We start from the raw sequence: 19,503 nt of genomic DNA, 5'->3' as shown, positions 1-19,503 counted from the left end.
GACTACTATGTTTGCTATTACTGTGCTGAACTGTTGAATTGAAACATAAGATTATAAGATATAGGAGTAGAAATCAGGCCATTCAGCCCATTGAAACTACTGCACCATTCAATCATAGCTGATAATTTTCTCAGCTCCATTCTCCTGCCTTATCCTTTGATTCCCTTACTATTCACAAAACTTTCTATCTCAGTCTTAAATTGAGATTAGGACGGAAACAAATAATTGAACTGTTTGAGCTCACAAACTATAAGTGAATATAATCAGTTTGACTTTTCCAAATAGTCAGTGTCTCTCAGCACAAGCAATGGCTAAATATTTACAAGCAGCCTCATTTTTAAATCTTTACCCTATGGGTACCAGAGTACTGGCACTAAAAGGACAGGACAAGTTAAACACTTATTTGTCTTGTTAGAATATTACAGCAGTATTGTAGAAGTATCAGAGAAGATCAACTGATTTTCAGTACAAGTGCAAGGTTTCCAGATCAAGTGGTAGTTGCAGATGTTTGATAAAATATATTTTGCTGATTTTGGTTTGTTGGAAATTATAGATCTGAGAAATTCTTGAGAATTGCAAACAAGAATATTGACAGAGATGTTCGATCTTCTTTTCTATCAAACAATGTCATTTAATTATGCAAATTATTGAACACATCGGTTGAGTGATATCTTTAGACACTTGGGAGAGCGGTCTGTACGATAAGGCCTCATCTGACATCATCAGATTTTATTGCAGCGTAATGGTAATTTGATTTGCTTTTCATTTATATAATTTCTTTAGAAATATTCTGTACAGTAATTGGATTGCAGAACTGGTTTGTTAATTTGAGTATGTCTAATGCAGTTGGGGAAACTTGTAAAGATTTGACAACATACTTTAAATTTATGGAATAAAAACACATTTTCCTGCTGTGATGTTTCAATCAAAATTCACTCTGTATGGAATAGAATCATAGTCATTCAGCAAGGAAACAGACTCTTTGGTCTAACTTGAACATGTTGACTATTCCAACCAACTTTCCCAGGCTAAACTAATCTCACTTGCCTGTGTTTGGCCATATCTCTCAACCATTCATATTCATTTACCAAACCAAATGTCTTTTAAATGTTCTAACTGTACCTGCATCTACCACTTCCTCTGGCAGTTGATTTTGCATACAAACCACCCTCTGGGTGAAAAGGTTGCCCCTCAGGTCCCTTCCTCCCCTCTCCTTGATATGCCCATTAGATTTGAACCTCCACCTGAGAGAGAAGACCTTTGCTATTTACCTTATCTATGCCTCATGATTTTCTAAACCTATAAAAAGTCACAATCAATCTCCTATGCTCCAGTGAAAAAAGGGTCCAGCCTATCCAGCTTCACCTTGTAACTCAAACCTTCCAACCCCGGCAACATCCTGGTCAATCTTTTCTGAACCACACACTATTTTAATAATATCCTTCCTACAACAGGACGACTACAACTCTACACAGTACTACGGAAGTGGCCTCACTCCCAGCATCCTGTACAACTGCAAAAGGATGATCCGAACATCCATATTCTGTGGTCTGAGCAATGAAGCCAAGAGCATCAAATGACTTCTTAACCACCCTGTCTACCTGTGACACAATTTTTAAAGAACTATGTGCCCTGAACCCCTGGGTCTTTGTTCGACAACACTACCTAGGACCCTACCATTAACCGTATAAGTCCTGCCCTAGTTTGTTTTACTAAAATGCAATACCATGCATTTATTCAAATTAAACACCATCTGCCTTTACTTAGCCCATTGACCCAATTGATCAAGGTCTCCTTGTAATCTTAGATAACTTTCTTCACACTCAACTGTACTACCAATTTTGGTGGTATCTGCAAACTTATTAACTATGCCTTCTAAGTTGTCATCCAAATCATTTATGTAAATGACCAACAAAAGTGGACCTAGCACCAATCTGTGCATAACATGCTGGTCACAGGCTTGCCCGTGTCCTACCGTCAAGCCAATTTTTTAATCCAATTGGCAAGTTCTCCCTGAATCCTGTGTGATCTAACTTTACGTATTAGTTTACCATCCATAACCTTGTCAAAGATTTTACAAAGGTCCATGTTAACAAAGTCTATTGCTCTGCCTTCAATCTTTTCTGTTACATCCTGAAAAAACTCAGTCAAATTTGAGACAGGATTTCCCACAGACAAAGCCATGCTGACTATCCCTAATTAGTCTTTGCCTCTCCAAATGCATGTAAATCCTATCTCTCAGAATCCACTCCAACAATTTACACACTTATCCCACTCTTGTCAGACTCACCCATCTATAGTTCCCAGGTCCTCCTTACAGCCTTTCTTAAATTAAAGGCACAATTTTAGCCACTCTCCAGTCTTCCAGCACCTCAGCCATGGCTGTAGATGATGCAAGTACCTTTGGTAGTGGCCCTGCAATTTCTTCCCCAGCTTTCCACAATGCCCTGGGATACACTTGATCAGGTCCTGGAGATTTATTCACATGATTTTTTCAAAGACCTCCAGCACCACCGCTTCTATAATGTGGACTGTTTCAAGACATCAATATTTATTTTCCTGAGTTCCCTAGTCTCCATGTCTTTCTCCAAAGTAAAAACTGTTGCAAAATATTGGTTGAGATCTCTCTTATCACCTGTTGTTCCACACTTAAATGACCTAATTGATCTTTACGCGGCCCTGTTCTCTCCCTAGTTGCTCTTTTGCTCTTAATGTACTTGTAGAATCTCTTTAGATTATCCTTAACCTTATCTGCCAAGGCTGTCTCATGTCATTGAATCATAGAATCCCTACAGTGCCAAAGCAGGCCATTCAGCTCAGGAAGTCCATGCCAACTCTCTGAAGAGCAGCTTAACCAGAACCAACCCTCTACCCTGTCCCTATAACCCTGCATTTCCTCTGGCTAATCCACTTAGCCTACACATCCCTGGAGTGATGGGCAATTTAGCAAGGCTAATCCACCTAATCTGCACATCTCTGAATAGGCCATCTGCATGGGGAATGCAAGTATATAGAGACTGGACATCCACGGTGAAGACGAGCTATTAAGGACCAGGAAATCAAATGTTTTGGAGGTGGAGGAGGGTGTGGGTGGTATCACAGACGTAGGTGAGGAGTTCCTGGACTGGGGATAGAAAATGGGGTCGTGATAAAGGAGATAAGTTCGGTGGGGCAGGAGCAGGCAGAGACAATGTGTTGACCAGGGCAGTCGGGTTTATGGATTTAGGGAACCACTTTAACTCACCCTCCCACTCCTTGGATGACATGTCCATCCTAGGCTTCCTCCAATGCCACAACGATGCCACCAGAAGTCTGGAGGAACAGCATCTCATATTCCGTTTGGGAACCCTGCAGCCCAATGCTCTAAGTGTAATAAGTTGAAAGCAAAATTGAACTTTCTTCAATTCCACCTATTTCCATTGTGATGTAGCATGGTCTTGGTTGAACTTAAACTGCCCTTTAGATTAATTGTCCCTAACTTTCAATTTCTTCTCTGCTTTTTTGAAGCAAATGAATTTCACGACATTTCAGAGTTTACTGAAAGCCTTTAATTTAGCTTTTCTTCCCAAAACAAAAACATCTCATCTCTCCTCTCTGCAATTCTTACACATGTTGGGGGCATTATCTGTCTGCAGCATTTTAGCTAATTAAGCCTACCTGCTGATTTGTAGGTCTTGCCTTTCTAGCTGTTAACTTTTTAGAACAATATGGTCTTAATATTTTTAGTTTAATAGACTACTACCTGCCTTTAATTGAATTTAATCCATTTTTGACATTCAAGATTTTAATTTGTGAAGCTAAAATTATATTCTAAAACACAAATGAGAACTAGATGATTGTAACAGAAACCTTGGCATTGTATTGTGATGAAGGTTTGTGATCTGTTATTATTTCAAAGCTTGGGTTCAAAAGTGGACAGAACCATATAAAGCTTAAATTTGTGTTTTTTTGTGTATTGCATATATTAACATGGATGTTTTAGTTTATTTTAAGTTATGAGAGTGGTGATAGGTTGTTTGAAAATTGTTTAAAAAGCTTGTAAGAAATCTTGAAGAATATTGGACTGTTCCCTTGCAACAAGGTGTCCTATAACACTGAGGCAGAGACAGGGTCAATACAGTGTGGAGCTAGAGGAACGAAGCAGGTCAGGCAGCATCCAAGGAGCAGGAAAGTCGACGTTGTGAGTCAGGACTTTTCATCGGGAGACAAGAGAGCTCAGAAATAAAAGGAGGGGGTGGGGCTTGGGAAGGAAGACGGGACAGTGATAGGTGGATGCAGGAGGGTGTGGAGATTGGTCAATGGGAACAGTAGGGCAGACAGCTGAGAAGGAAGATGGACAGGTCTTGTCAAGTCAAGGAGGCGGGATGAGAGGGAGGGCTGAACATGGGATGAAGCCAGGGCTGGGGAGATTTTGAAGCTGGGAAATTTGATGTTGAGGCCATTGGGCTGTAAACTCCTCAAGTGGAATATAAGATATTCCTCCAGTTTACATTTGGCCTCGTTGTGACATTGGAGGAGGCCCAGTGTGGACCTGTTGCCAAGGGAGTGGGAGGGAGAATTGAAATGGCTGGCTGTCAGAAGGTGGTGTTGATTGAAGCGTACTGAGCACAGATGCTCCATGAATCGGTCACTGAGTCTGCGCCTGGTCTCCCTTATGTTGAGGATACCACATCAGGAGAAACGGATGCAGTAGATCAGATTGGAAGATGTATAGGTGAATCCCTGTTGGATTTGGAATGATTGGGGCCATGGACAGGCGTGAGAGGAGAGGTGTAGGGGCAGGTGTAGCACCTAGCATGGTTGCAGGGAAAGGTGCAAGATGTGGTGGGGTTGGTTGGGAGCACAGGAGATTGTTCTAGAGTGAATGGAAAGCAGATGGGGGTGGGGAAGGGAATATGTCTTTGGTGGTGGGGTCTGATTGCAGGTGGTGAAAGTAGCGGACGGTGATGCATTGGATTACAAAGTTGGTGGGGTGGTGTGTCAGGACCAGAGGGACTCTATCCTTATTGTTATTAGGGGAGGGGTGTTGAGGGCAGAAGTGCAGGAAATGCAGGAGATGTGGTTGACAGTATTATGAATCATGGGAGAGGGGAAGCTACGGTCCTTTGAAGTAGGAGGACATCTGAAATGTTCGGGAGTGGAGTGCTTCATCCCTGGAGGAGATGAAGTGGAGGAGGAGGAATTTGGAGTGTGGTATCACATTTTTGCAAGAGGGTGAGTGAGAGGAGATATAGTCAAGGTAACTGTGGAAATCAGTGGGTTTGAAATAGGTGTCGGTGCTGACTTGGTTGCCGAAGATAGAGATAGAGGCATCCAGGAAGGGGAGGGAAGTGTTGCTGCCTGACCTGCTGCATCGACTCTGACTTCCAGTATCTGCAGTTCTTGCTATGTCCAAAACAGAGACAGGAGCAGTTTTTCTTTACACTGAGGAATTCACTGAGTCTTATTGGTTTTTACAAAGAGAAAAGACCTGTACCAGTAATAGTGCAGCTTAGCTGTCCGTAGAACAGACAGGGCAGGAGAAGGAATTCTCAAGAAGCTTCAGAATCAGAAGGCTTTGGAAGAGGAGTTTAAGGAACTTGTGTTAACAAAATGGTAAGGGGTTTATAGGTCTCAACGACAGAATGACTAAAGTTAGCATCAAGTTAATGCAAGAAATTTTATGGAAAAATCTGGAGTACATCTGTGCCAAATGATAAAGGAATTTTAGAGTAGAAACACGGTCTACCTTTGTTGTAAGATTGTTGCTTAGCGAGCAAGATTGAATCTTTATTGCTGAAATGTTTATTGAGACAGTTTCAAATAATTATTATGCGTGAAATGTTTGTTTTTTTAATCTTTTGTTTGGAATAAAATTTAATGTCATTTTGTTGGAGTACATTAGCAGCCTCTTTTGAATATTTTCAGTGACTGACTGCCACAGTAGTTGGCAGTTATGAAGGCAAATGCAGTTTTAGCATTCATTTCAAGAGGGCTAGAATGTTAGAGTAGGGATGAATTGCTGAGATTGTAAAAGTCTCTAATCAGACCACATTTGGAATATTGTGCACAGTTTTGTGTCCCATATCTAAGGAAAGATGCACTAGCCTTGAAGGGGGGTTGGGGGTGCAAGAGAAGGTTTTACAAGAATGATCCTAGGGCTTGAAGAGTGTGTCATATGAAGAGCAGTTGACAACTGTGTCTGTACTCCATTGAGTTTAGAAGGATGCAGGAAAATTTCATTGAAACCTACTGTATATTGACAAGACTGGATAGACAGGGCATGGAGAAAATGTTTCCCCTAGTAGAAGAGACTAGGACCCAAGGGCATAGCCTCAGAATGAAGGGATGATCAGTTTGAACTGAGATAAAGAGGAATTCCTTCAGCCAGAATGTGGTGAATCTGTGGAACTCATTGCTTCAGAGGCTTTGGAGACCAAGTCATTGGCTGTATTTAAGATAGATGTAGATGGGTTCTTGATTAGTAAAGATATGAAAAGTTACAGGCAGAAGGCACGTGAATGGGGTTAAGAAACATATGGCCATGATCGGATGGCCGAATTCTGCTTTTGTAATGTAGTGATTGGAAACAGTTGTGTCTAGTTAATTATAAGGTTTTTGATTGAGGTTATTAACCTGGGCCAATTAGGAAAGCCTTGAGCTACCTCCCACTGGCAAATACTTCATCGGTGGTGCCTCCCTTGGAACAGCCCAGTTTAGTTTTAAACTTTCTGGGCAATATCCAACTGTGGACACGAAAAGATCCTGTCCTAGTGAAACTGAAACAGCTGGTGGGAATGGGAGAAACAGAAGGACCATTACAACCAGGATTGAAGCATTTTAGGACCCGGTGAGACCAGATCACTGTAGAGGATGGCACATTACCATGGGGAGCAAGGGTGATTGTCCCAAATAAAGGTCGCTTCCAGATACGGGCTGAACTCCACCAGGGTCATCCAGAGGTTTCCAAGATGAAGAAGCTGTGTCTGGTGGCCAGGACTGGATGCCGACATAGCTGCGTTGGTGGGAGTGGCAACAAGGACAAAAATTGCCACCGGCAGCAACCCCATATTCATGGGAATGGCCGAGTAAAGCTTGGACTCAGTTGTATTTCAACTATGCCGGTCCTCTCATGGACTCTGAGTTCCAGGTTGTTGTGGATGGCCATTTAAAGTGGTTGGAAGTGCATAAACTTCGTTTGGCAAACTCAGGGATGACGACTGAGAAGCTGCAAACATCGTTCACAATACCTGGACTCCTGGAAGCATTGGTCATGGACAACGGGATGTCATTTACCAGCAGGGCATTCAAGTATTTCCTAAATTCCAATGGCATTCAGCACATAAGGACAGCTCCATACTATCTATTGTCCAATGGCCTAGTGGAAAGATCAGTCCAAACATGGCTTAAAGAAGCAGCCTACAGTGTCAATTGATTCCAAACTGTCCAGGTTCCTGTTTGATTATAGGACCACCCCACATGCAATGACAGGACTAGCTCCAGCAGAGTTGCTGATTGGGAGAAGACTCTGCATCAGGTTAAACCTGATATTTCCAGATCTGGGAGGGGAAAGTGAAATGGCAGCAGAAAAGCTAATGCTGGCCAAATGCCACCTCAAAACAGGAGAGATGATTTAACTCAAAGGATGAAGTTTGGTGCTGGAACCATGAAAGTGGCCCTGTATGGATAGAAGGCAAGGTTGATGTGAGGTCAAGTCCCATCACTTACAAAATCATTGTTGGTGATTCAATACGTGCATCACTTGAAAGCCATAACTTCGCAAATGGGACAAGAGTAAAACATAACTTGCCCCTCAGAACAGCCAGAAGGCTTGGCTGAATCCGCAAATGGTTCCTGTCTGTCTGGAGTCGAGGAAAACCTCAAGGTTCAAAATAGATTTAGCCTCCATGCCATTGCTGCTGGAAGAAGAGGAGGAGACTTTTCCAAGATGTCCTGGACACAAGAGATTGAGTATGGTCGTGCACACTGCCTATGCATGATTCTGAGTCGGATGAAGCGAACCTGGGGTGAAAGCGTCACGAGAAGCTACAAGCAAAAGACCAGGCCTATGTGCCTGGACTTAGAGGGCAGGGAGGTAGTGATTGAAACTAGGTAGATCTTGTTATCCAGAAGGTTCATGATTGGGGCTGTTACCTTAGGCTAATCAGGAAAGCCTTGGCTGACCAATATAACAAGGAGATTAGAATCTCCTCAGTTGAGGGCTAACTCCAAGCGAACTGGCTGGTTGGCTGGCTGGCCGGAGCCAGGCTACCATGCACCTTGTAAGCTTTCACAGGGACCATTCCCTCTGGGACACCTTGATTTGCTCATATGTGTGGTGAGTGGCTGAACCAAGCGCTATACAATTCTGATATATGGTGATTAAAAGGATTGAAATCAATGAATTAAGAAGTCTATAGACAATGAATGCACACACAAGACAAGTCAAGCACTTAAGTATGCCAGTGACGAATTTATATTTCAATTGGAAGTTGTCAGTTAGGCATATTCTGAGATCAGTTGGTGGCTTAGTTAAAGTTTGCAAGCATTAATAGCTGTAAATTTGAGAATCTTGAATTATTTTTGATTAAAAGCCTGAGAATAACAGTTGAGGAATTTAGGACTCTTTAACTCCAAGTCTCCCTGCAAACTGCAACATTCAGGAAAAAGCTCAGTTTTCCACTGAGGAACAGGAGAATATTGTAGAGCAGATGATGAATTACGGACTACTAGAATTGAAAGGATTAAGGTTAGTAAGGAGGAGATGTTAACAATTCTAGAAGGTGTGAAGGTAGCTAAATCCTCTGGGCCAGATGGGACTTTCCGAGGATTGTCTGGGAAGCTAGGGCGGAGGTGGCGGAGCCTTTGGCCTTAATCTTTGAGCCCTCATTGTCTACAGGTTTAGTACCAGAGGACTGGAGGATTGCAAATGTTGTGCCCTTGTTCAAGAAGGGCAGTAGGGATGACCCAGGTAGTTATGGACCTGTGAGCCTTACGTCAGTTGTAGGAAAATTTTGGAAAGGATTATGAGAGATAGGATTTATAATCATCTAGCAAGCAACAATTTGATTGGAGATAGTCAGCATGGATTTGTCAAGGGCACGTCGTGTCTCACAAACCTCATTGAGTTTTTTGAGAAGGTGCCCAAGCATGTGGATGAGGGTAGGGCAGTTGACGTGGTGTACATGGACTTCAGTAAAGCCTTTGATAAGGTTCCACATGGTAGGCTATTGGAAAAAATACAGAGGCGCGGGATTGAGGGAGATTTAGCAGTTTGGATTAGAAACTGGCTTTCTGTAAGAAGGCAACGAGTGGTGGTTGATGTAAAATATTCAGTCTGGAGTCCGGTTACTAGTGGTGCTCCTCAAGGATCTGTTTTGGGACCACTGCTGTTTGTCATTTTTATAAATGACTTGGATGCAGGTATTGGTGGTTGGGTTAGTAAGTTTGCAGATGACACTAAAGTTGGTGGAGTGGCGGACAGTGTGGAAGAAAGTTGCAGGTTGCAGGAAGACTTGGATAAACTGCAGAATTGGGCCGAAAGATGGCAAATGGAGTTTAATATGGATAAATGTGAGGTGATTCATTTTGGGAAGAATAATAGGAAGGCAGAATACCAGGTCAATAGAAAGATTCTTGGTAGTGTAGATGTGCAGAGGGATCTTGGTGTCCATGTACATAGATCCCTGAAAGTTGCCACCCAGGTTGATAGTGCTGTTAAGAAGGCTTACGGTGTTTTAGGATTTATTGGTAGAGGGATTGAGTTCTGGAGCTGTGATGTCATACTGCAACTGTACAAAACGCTAGTGCAACCTCATTTGGAATATTGTGTGCAGTTCTGGTCGCCCCATTACAGAAAGGATGTGGAAGCATTGGAAAAGGTGCAGAGGAGATTTCCCAGGATGTTGCCTGGTCTGGAGTGCAGGCCCTATGAAGAAAGGCTGAGGGACTTGGGTCCGTTCTCATTGGAGAGAAGGAGGCTCAGAGGGGATTTAATAGAGACATATAAGATGATTAGAGGATTAGATAGGGTGGACAGTGAGAGTCTTTTTCCGAGGATGATGACTTCAGCTTGTACAAGGGGGCATAGCTACAAATTGAGGGGTGATAGATTTAAGACAGATGTCAGAGGCAGGGTCTTTATTGAGAGAGTGGTATGGGTGTGAACGCCCTGCCTGCCAGTGTAGTGAACTCAGCCACATTAGGGGCATTTAAACAGTCCTTGGATAAGCATATGGACAATGATGGGATAGTGTAGGGGGAGGGGCTTAGATTAGTTCACAGGTCAGTGCAACATCAAGGGCCAAAGGGCCTGTTCTGTGCTGTATTGTTCGATGTTCTATGTTCCATGTTCTAACTCCTCTATCATTTCCTGGTTTTCCCCGTTATCATTTCCGAGCCTAATTCCTCAAGGAGCCTCTGTTCGCTTTGGCTTCCCTCTTACTTTTCATGTATTTGATGAGCATTGGAAGCTGATTCATTAAATATCCTCAAAGTTAGGTAGATGTTCAATCTGCAAAAGGGTCAAGAGTTGTGGGAAGGCAAGCAGGAAGGTGGATGTTATGATTATAATACATATTATTGAAAGAGAGATCAGGTTTGAGAGTCTCTTATTTCCTAGTCTGTATCACACAAAACGTTCTTTCCCATCAATAGTGCCTTTATATGTGGTGCTTCCTTTTAAGATCATTCGAACAGTTAATCTGAATTCCTACCAGTAGAGTCCCGATGCACTGATATCACCCTCCTGTCACTACTAGCAATGTTGGAACTTTGAGGTCTTTGAACTTATGCTCACCAGTTCACCTGGCTGTTCTGGTTTTCATCTCAGGTTGTGTCTGACAACTTGCAACTTCAGTGGAGTCGGTGATTGGTTGAGATTTGTCAGTGTCGAGTTCAAATGGTCACGGCTGTTGAAGTTTTTACTTTTGGTCATCTTGTTCAGAAAGGAGGATGGGGAGAGGGAACTGGAACAAATAGGGAGAGAGGGGGAGGCGGACCGAAGATGGAGAGAAAACAAGATAGGTAGAGAGGAGAGTATAGGTCGGGAGGTAGGGAGGGGATAGGTCAATCCAGGGAAGATGGACAGGTCAAGGAGGGGGGATGAGGTGGTAGGTTGGAAATGGAGGTGCGGCTTGAGGTGGGAGGAAGAGATGGGTGAGAGGAAGAACAGGTTAGGGAAGCAGAGACAGGCTGAGCTGGTTTTGGGATGCAGTAGGGGGAGGGGACGAGCTGGGCTGGTTTTGGGATGCAGTAGGGGAAGGGGAGATTTTGAAGCTTGTGAAGTCCACGTTGATACCATTGGGCTGCAGGGTTCCCAAGTGGAATATGAGTTGCTGTTCCTGCAACCTTGGGGTGGCATCATTGTGGCACTACAGGAGACCCATGATGGACCTGTCATCTGAGGAATGGGAGGGGGAGTTGAAATGGTTCATGACTGGGAGTTGCAGTTGTTTGTTGCGAACCGAGCAGAGGTGTTCTGCAAAGCGGTCCCCAAGCCTCCGCTTGGTTTCCCCAATGTAAAGGAAGCCACACCGGGTGCAATGGATACAATATACCACATTGGTAGATGTGCAGGTGAACATCTGTTTGATATGGAAGGTCATCCTGGGGCCTGGGATGGGGGTGAGGGAGGAAGTGTGGGGATAAGTGTAGCACTTCCTGCGGTTGCAGGGGAAGGTCCCGGTTGTGGTGGGGTTGGAGGGGAGTATGGAGCAGACAAGGGAGTCGTGGAGAGAGTGGTCTCTCCGGAAGGCAGACAAGGGTGGGGCTGGAAAAATAGCTTGGGTGGTGGGGTCAGATTGTAGATGGCGGAAGACAAAGGGGGTGGCCATGGGTACCGGCATGGGCCCAAGCTATGCCTGCCTCTTTGTAGGTTATGTGGAACAGTCCCTCTTCTGCACCTACACAGGCCCCAAACCCCACCTCTTCCTCTGTTACATTGATGACTGTATCGGCGCCGCCTCTTGCTCCCCAGAGGAGCTCGAACAGTTCATCCACTTTAACAACACCTTCCACCCCAAGCTCAAGTTCACCTGGGCCATCTCCAACACATGCCTCACCTTCCTGGACCTCTCAGTCTCCATCTCAGGTAACCAGCTAGAAACTGATGTCCATTTCAAGCCCACTGACTCCCGCAGCTACCTAGAATACACCTCCTCCCACCCACCCTCCTGCAAAAATTCCATCCCCTATTCCCAATTCCTCCGCCACCGCCGCATCTGCTCCCAGGATGAGGCATTCCACTCCCACACGTCCCAGATGTCCACGTTCTTCCAGGACCGCAATTTTCCCCCCGCAGTGGTCGAGAACGCCCTTTACCGCGTCTCCCGCATTTCCCACAACACATCCCTCACACCCCGCCCCCGCCACAACCGCCCCCAGAGGATCCCCCTCGTCCTCACATACCACCCCACCAACCTCCGGATACAACGTATCATCCTCCGACACTTCCGCCATCTACAATCTGACCCCACCACCCAAGCCATTTTTCCATCCCCACCCTTGTCTGCCTTCCGGAGAGACCACTCTCTCCGCGACTCCCTTGTCTGCTCCACACTCCCCTCCAACCCCACCACACCCGGCACCTTCCCCTGCAGCCGCAGGAAGTGCTACACTTGCCCCCACACCTCCTCCCTCACCCCCATCCCAGGCCCAGGATGACCTTTCATATCAAACAGATGTTCACCTGCACATCTGCCAATGTGGTATATTGTATCCATTGCACCCGGTGTGGCTTCGTCTACATTGGGGAAACCAAGCGGAGGCTTGGGGACCGCTTTGCAGAGCACCTCCACTCGGTTCACAACAAACAACTGCACCTCCCAGTCGCGAATCATTTTAACTCCCCCTCCCATTCCTCAGTCGACATGTCCATCATGGGCCTCCTGCAGTGCCACAATGATGCCACCCGAAGGTTGCAGGAACAGCAACTCATATTCCGCTTGGGAACCCTGCAGCCCAATGGTATCAACGTGGACTTCACAAGCTTCAAAATCTCCCCTTCCCCTACTGCGTCCCAAAACCAGCCCAGTTCTTACCCTCCCCCCACTGCATCCCAATACCAGCCCAGCCTGTCTCTGCTTCCCTAACCTATTCTTCCTCTCCCGTCCCTTCCTCCCACCTCAAGCCGCACCTCCATTTCTTACCTACCACCTCATCGTCCCTCCTTGACCTGTCCATCTTCCCTGGACTGACCTATCCCCTCCCTACCTCCCGACCTATACTCTCCTCTCTACCTATCTTGTTTTCTCTCCATCTTCGGTCCGCCTCCCCCTCTCTCCCTATTTATTCCAGTTCTCTCTCCCTATCCCCCTCTCTGATGAAGGGTCTAGGCCCGAAACGTCAGCTTTTGTACTCCTGAGATGCTGCTTGGCCTGCTGTGTTCATCCAGCTCCACACTTTGTTATTTGGATTCTCCAGCATCTGCAGTTCCCATTATCATTGGTTCAGAAAGGCCTGTGTTTGGAAGCTTCTGTTAGGATCATTCTGTTGCCCTCTGCCTTTTGGATGTCTTTTGCTCTGACGAGCCCTTGGTTTTAGGGTTCCCTGTTCTTGGTTCTCGGTTCGCCCTCTGTGGTTCTGATTCCAAAGCTGCTTTTGGGGGAGACCTGTTGGGAAGCTGTCCATGCAGAAGCTTGTTGAAAAAGGCCAGCCCTTCAGGTGAGATCAGGGCTCGTATTTATGCTAACTGGGGGCCCAGTTATCTCCGTTCAAATCAGTAGTTTTCGTTGAGTTGATATTGTCTTCTGAAGCTAATTCGATTTCCGATGGTTAGAGTATTTGTGAATAGGTTTTGATCGTGGTTGAGTGTCCAGTATCTCTTGGGCACCATGCTGGCCACGTTCCATAGCTGAAGGTGTAATATCTTTCTCAGGCTGGGGTCTTTTTGGTTTAGGTCAACTGTTTTTTTAAAGAGAGGAGGTAGAAATTGGGATTCCAGACTGAACAATACTCCCAGACTCCTGCTGGTTGTGCATTCCCTGCAGACTCATTCCAGCTTTCATATATTTTTTCAAAGTTTTCGAAGTCCAGGATACTGCCCAAAATCCATGGTTTTGTCAATTTTATGTTCTAATATTGGGGATTTTTGCTTTATCCTACACTCTGTCCACCAAGAAGTATCTTCTTACTCCAACGTTTCTAATGCAAGCATATTATCTGCTAAAGAAGAGCTCTTTAATTTCTGAAAACATGCACCCTGCAAAATTTCAACAGTGGCCACAAGAAAGAAAGGGGCACTTTTTTCTGGCTTTTCAGTGCACTGCAGTTACACTTTGCATGGTGTCAATTGATCTCATTGTTCATTCATGTAAAAATGCAGATCTAACCTCAACCTGAACATCCTCATTCCCAAAACAAAACCTGGAAGATCACAGATCCCAGAACCAGAATTAACAGTTTTTAAGATACAGGACTGAGTTAAGTAGACATTTATTCACTTGCAGAGTGGTGAGCCTACGGAATTCTTTGCCACAAAAAGCAGTTGAGGCCAAAATGTCGAATGTTTTCAGGAAAGGGATGGATGCAGTTCTTGCAGTTAAAGGAATCAAAGGTTATGGGCATAAAGTGGAAACAGTTTCTAAAGTCATTATGGTCTACTCCAACTCCTATTTTCTATGTTTCTAATTTTATCATTGGTATTTAGATTAATATTTTCTATGATTGTTATTCCTGATTTTATTAGTACTGATATTATTGGGGTTGTGAAAAAAAAATGTACTGTAATGGAGTGCTTTCCAGTTGACATTTGGGAATTACTGATAGGAGAGGAACTTCATTCTCCGTAATATATTTGATGACTTTCACAATTCTCAAATTCTTTTGTAAAGAATATTCCAGTAAAATGATCAGACTAGGAAGTACAGACTAGCAATACAACATTTAATTGTAAAAGGTAAGGTCGTTATCATCGTGCTGGCATCTCGAGCTGCTCTGTCATTAGAGAAATGACTGTTGGCAGTTTATTCTGAAGGTCACCGTGCCTCATGTAGGGGGACCGTTGAGAAGGACAGTCCTTCATGGTAACCTCAGCTCTTTCCGCACTTGATCCCACACTGTTGGCATCATTCTGCATCACAAACCAGCTGTCTAGCCAACTGAGAAAACCAACCCATTGCACATATCTCTAGCAGTGGCCCATTAGAGGACAGGAATTATCCTGCTATGTTATGATGCATTAAAATAATCTGGCCACAAAAGTGTAGTGTTTAACCAGTTTAGAAATATATTCTTCCTCAAATCTGCCCTATTTGTACTTCCATAGCTTTTCATACTGGAGGAAAGGATATGAACAAGATGTATTTTGGTTGGAGGCATTTCTAAATTTGAACCCTTATATTAGTAGGAGTAGCGCACTTTAAGTTCAAGACCATACTGTTTAATGACAGACAGTAATGCACAACTGAGTAATTACAGAGCATTAATTTGACATTAATTTAATCTGACACGAAGACCTGGATGCACATTGAGTGTGTCCTTACATCTGAGCCAGAAGTTCAGACTTGAGTCCCACTCCAGGACTTGATGGCCATAGAAGTGTATTTTTTAAAGTGACCAAATGGGTTGATAATCACCCTATTAATCCTTCTGTTTCATTCAGGTGAGGTGGATCATGGTGGCTTCTTTCTTTTTCCATTCCTTTTTTCAGTGTAGCACGTTATTTTTAAAAGTTTATGCTTGCCAATCCAATAAGAGTTTAACTGTTTCTGAGCCTAGTTTTAAAAAGAGGTACCGATAAATTTCCTTGCGTATTTATGGATAAAAGGAAAAAGAATAATTTTCTGTTGTAATTCACGCTATCTGAGTAAAATAATAAAATAATGTATCTTGAATGTTGGTGATTTGACTTCTTTCAGGTTAGACTTGATAACTTTTTTGGGTTCAGCACTGAGGCATTAAAAATGTTGGTCGTCACTTTTTATGTTACTACTTTTGTGGAGACAACAGCTGCTAGGCTGATACTTTTCTCTCTGACAGTTGCACGTGGATAGTCAAACAGTTGATACAGTGAATGAGAAATCTAACCATAGAAACAGATATAACCATATGCTTCGTAGTAGGATTATGACTGCACACTAAAAATAGATTATGGTCTTCGAATATCTTTTTAAAAAACTAAATTTTTTATAGAGTTTGCAACAGTTTCACTTCACTTTGGCTTTGTTTTTGTTTGTTTAATTCATCACATGTGCTGATCTTGTAATAGAGTCCTGCAGCATGGAACAGGTCCTTTGGTTTAACTCATCCATGCCAACTAGGTTTCTTAAACTGAAGTAGTCCCATTTGCCTGCATTTAGTCTATAAACCTCTAAACCTTGCCTATTTAAAACTGTCCAAATGTCTTTTAAGTATTGTAATTATGCTCGCTTTGACTACTTCCTCTGGCAGCTCGTTCCGTATAGGCACCAACTCTGAAAAGATTGCCCTTCAGGTCCTTTTCAAATCTTCTATCATCTTAAATCTCTGCCCTCTACTTTTGGACTCCTCTACCCTGGGGTAAAGACCTTGGCTATTCACTTTATCCATGCCCCTCATGGTTTTATAAACCTTTTATAAAATCACCCCTCCACCTCCTACGCTCCAGGGAAAAACATCCCAGCCTATCCATGCTCTCCTTCTAACTTGACCACTCCAGTCTCGGTAACATCCATTAAGTAAATCTTTTTTTAACCTTTTCCGGTTTAATAACATCCTTCCTGTAGCAGGGCAATCAGAATTGTATGCAGTAATCCAAAAGTGGCCTTACCCATGTCTTGTACAGCCATATCATAATGTCCCAACTCCTGTGCTCAATGCTCTGACTGAGGAACGCATGACTGCCATGTGCTGCCTTCACCATCCTGTTTACCTGTGACTCCACTTTCAAGGAACCATGTACCTGTACCCCTAGATCTCGCCATGTGTTGACACTCCGCAGGGCCCCACCATTAACTGTGTAAGCCTTGTTCTCGTTTGTCTTACCAAAATGCAACATCTCGCATTTATCTGAATCACATTCCTCAGCCCACTGGCCCAATCGATCAAGATCCTGTTGTACTGTTTGATAACTTTCTTCAATGTCCACTACAACACCAATTTTGGTGTCATCTGCAAACTTAGTAACCATGCGTCCTATATTCTCATCGAAATTATTTATATAAATAACAAACAACAGTGAACCCAGCACTGATCCTTGCAGCACATCACTGGCCACCGACCTCCAGTCTGAACAACAACCCACTGCCATTACTGTCTGACTCCTAATATCAAACTAATTTTGCATTGGATTAGCTAGCTCTCGCTGGATCCCATTGATCTAACCTTACTAACCAATCTAAAATTGTTGAAGGCCTTGCTAAAGGCCATGTAGACAGCATCTACCACTCTGCCTTTGTCTATGTTCTTGGTCACCCTTCAAAAAACTCAATCAAGCTTGTGAGACATATTTTCCAATGCCCAAAGACATGCTGACTCCCTAATCAGTCCTTGCCTTTCCATGTGCATGTCAATCCTGTCTCTCAATCTCCTCCGTCAGCTTACCCATCACTGACATCAGGCTCACCAGTCTGTACTTCCTGGGGTTTTCCCCGTAGCCTTTCTGAAACAATAGCAGAACATTAGCTGCTCTTAAGCCTGCCGGAACCTCAGCAGTGGCAGTCAATGAAACAAATATCTCTGCTCAGCGCCCTGCAATTTCTTCCCTAGCTTCCCACAACCTGTTAAATATAATTGACGCATTGTGATATCCTTACTGGAGAGATAGCAATTCAGTGTAATTATAGAAAGGTTAATGCATGGTATTTATTGAATACTAGGAAATAGAAATGAGGTTTGATCCATTGGCAGTTTAATAAGCAGTTTTTAAAAAAAATTAATTCAACTCCACACAAATTAATTTTACTTTTGCAACTCTTAATATTCTAACATGACACCTTTTGAGTTCCGACTTAAATATATGTGTAAGGAAAATAAGTTTGAAGATTTTTATTAAAAATAAAACATTCAGTGTTACCAATGTATAAGAAATTTAGATCTTGCATTGAATTTTAGTTTGTTTTCTAACCTTTCACATTTAATATTTTACATCTATTAAATTGTATGTTTATCTCATTGCCTCAACAAATCTTGTTACTCATCATTGGATGTTTTATATAAATAGATTTTTGTAACAAATGTGTTTTCAGTAATGACATTGCTTTGAATTTCATTAAGTTTTCTCTACTTAATTCACTTTGCGAGTAATTGTTTCTCATGAAGTCAACTACATGTAGTTCGCTTAAATATGAGTTACGAAGTAGAAGTACAATTTGTTTCTTGCCAATGAGCTCAGTACACAATGTGAAAAGGAAACCGCTAACTTTGGGCAACTAACAAAATAGATATGGGAAAGTGACAAACTGAAACATTTGACTGAAAAACTGAAAAATTTACCTGCAAGGTATGTACCTTCAGCACAATAAAAACCAAAAGAACTGCGGATGCTGTAAATCAGGAACAAAAACAAAGTTGCTGGAAAAGCCCAGCAGATCTGGCAGCGTCTGTGAACTCAGATCTGAGGAAGGGTCACTGGACCCAAAACGTTAACTCTGCTTTTTCCTTCAGATGCTGCCAGACCTGCTGGATTTTTTCAGCAACTTTGTTTTTGTACCTTCAGCACATTTGCTGCAAGGCAAGCAAAACCTGGAAAACATATGCCTACAAGATAAATGCGAGGTGATGCATTTTGGAAGGTCGAATTTGAAAGCTGAGTACAGGATTAAGGATAGGATTCTTGGCAGCGTGGAGGAACAGAGGGATCTTGGTGTGCAGATACATAGATCCCTTAAAATGGCCACCCAAGTGGACAGGGTTGTTAAGAAAGCATATGGTGTTTTGGCTTTCATTAACAGGGGGATTGAGTTTGAGTCGTGAGATCTTGTTGCAGCTCTATAAAACTTTGGTTAGACCGCACTTGGAATACTGCATCCAGTTCTGGGCGCCCTATTATAGGAAAGATGTGGATGCTTTGGAGAGGGTTCAGAGGAGGTTTACCAGGATGCTGCCTGGACTGGAGGGCTTATCTTATGAAGAGAGGTTGACTGAGCTCGGTCTCTTTTCATTGGAGAAAAGGAGGAGGAGAGGGGACCTAATTGAGGTATACAAGATAATGAGAGGCATAGATAGAGTTGATAGCCAGAGACTATTTCCCAGGGCAGAAATGGCTAGTACGAGGGGTCATAGTTTTAAGCTGGTTGGTGGAAAGTATAGAGGGGATGTCAGAGGCAGGTTCTTTACGCAGAGAGTTGTGAGAGCATGGAATGCGTTGCCAGCAGCAGTTGTGGAAGCAAGGTCATTGGGGTCATTTAAGAGACTGCTGGACATGTATATGGTCACAGAAATTTGAGGGTGCATACATGAGGATCAATGGTCGGCACAACATTGTGGGCTGAAGGGCCTGTTCTGTGCTGTACTGTTCTATGTTCTAAGAGAATAGCTCAATAATTTCTATCTTCAGTATTTATTCTTATCTTCACTTTGGAATGTCAAACTCTCTCCTTCAAGCAG

The 19,503-nt window shown here is 43.4% G+C and overlaps 1 protein-coding gene across 9 annotated transcripts in view; it reads left to right on the top strand.

The window, feature by feature from the left end:
• ldlrad4a (low density lipoprotein receptor class A domain containing 4a) overlaps nucleotides 1-19,503 on the top strand; it is a 216,275-nt gene that overhangs the window by 54,725 nt on the left and 142,047 nt on the right. The gene's annotated exons all lie outside the window — the stretch shown is intronic.

This window comes from Stegostoma tigrinum, chromosome 5 (assembly GCF_030684315.1).
Source record: "Stegostoma tigrinum isolate sSteTig4 chromosome 5, sSteTig4.hap1, whole genome shotgun sequence".
In the NCBI taxonomy this organism is placed as follows: Eukaryota; Metazoa; Chordata; class Chondrichthyes; order Orectolobiformes; family Stegostomatidae; genus Stegostoma; species Stegostoma tigrinum.
The sequence above is the reverse complement of the archived record's forward strand: the minus strand, read 5'-3'. Positions and strand labels throughout refer to the sequence as shown.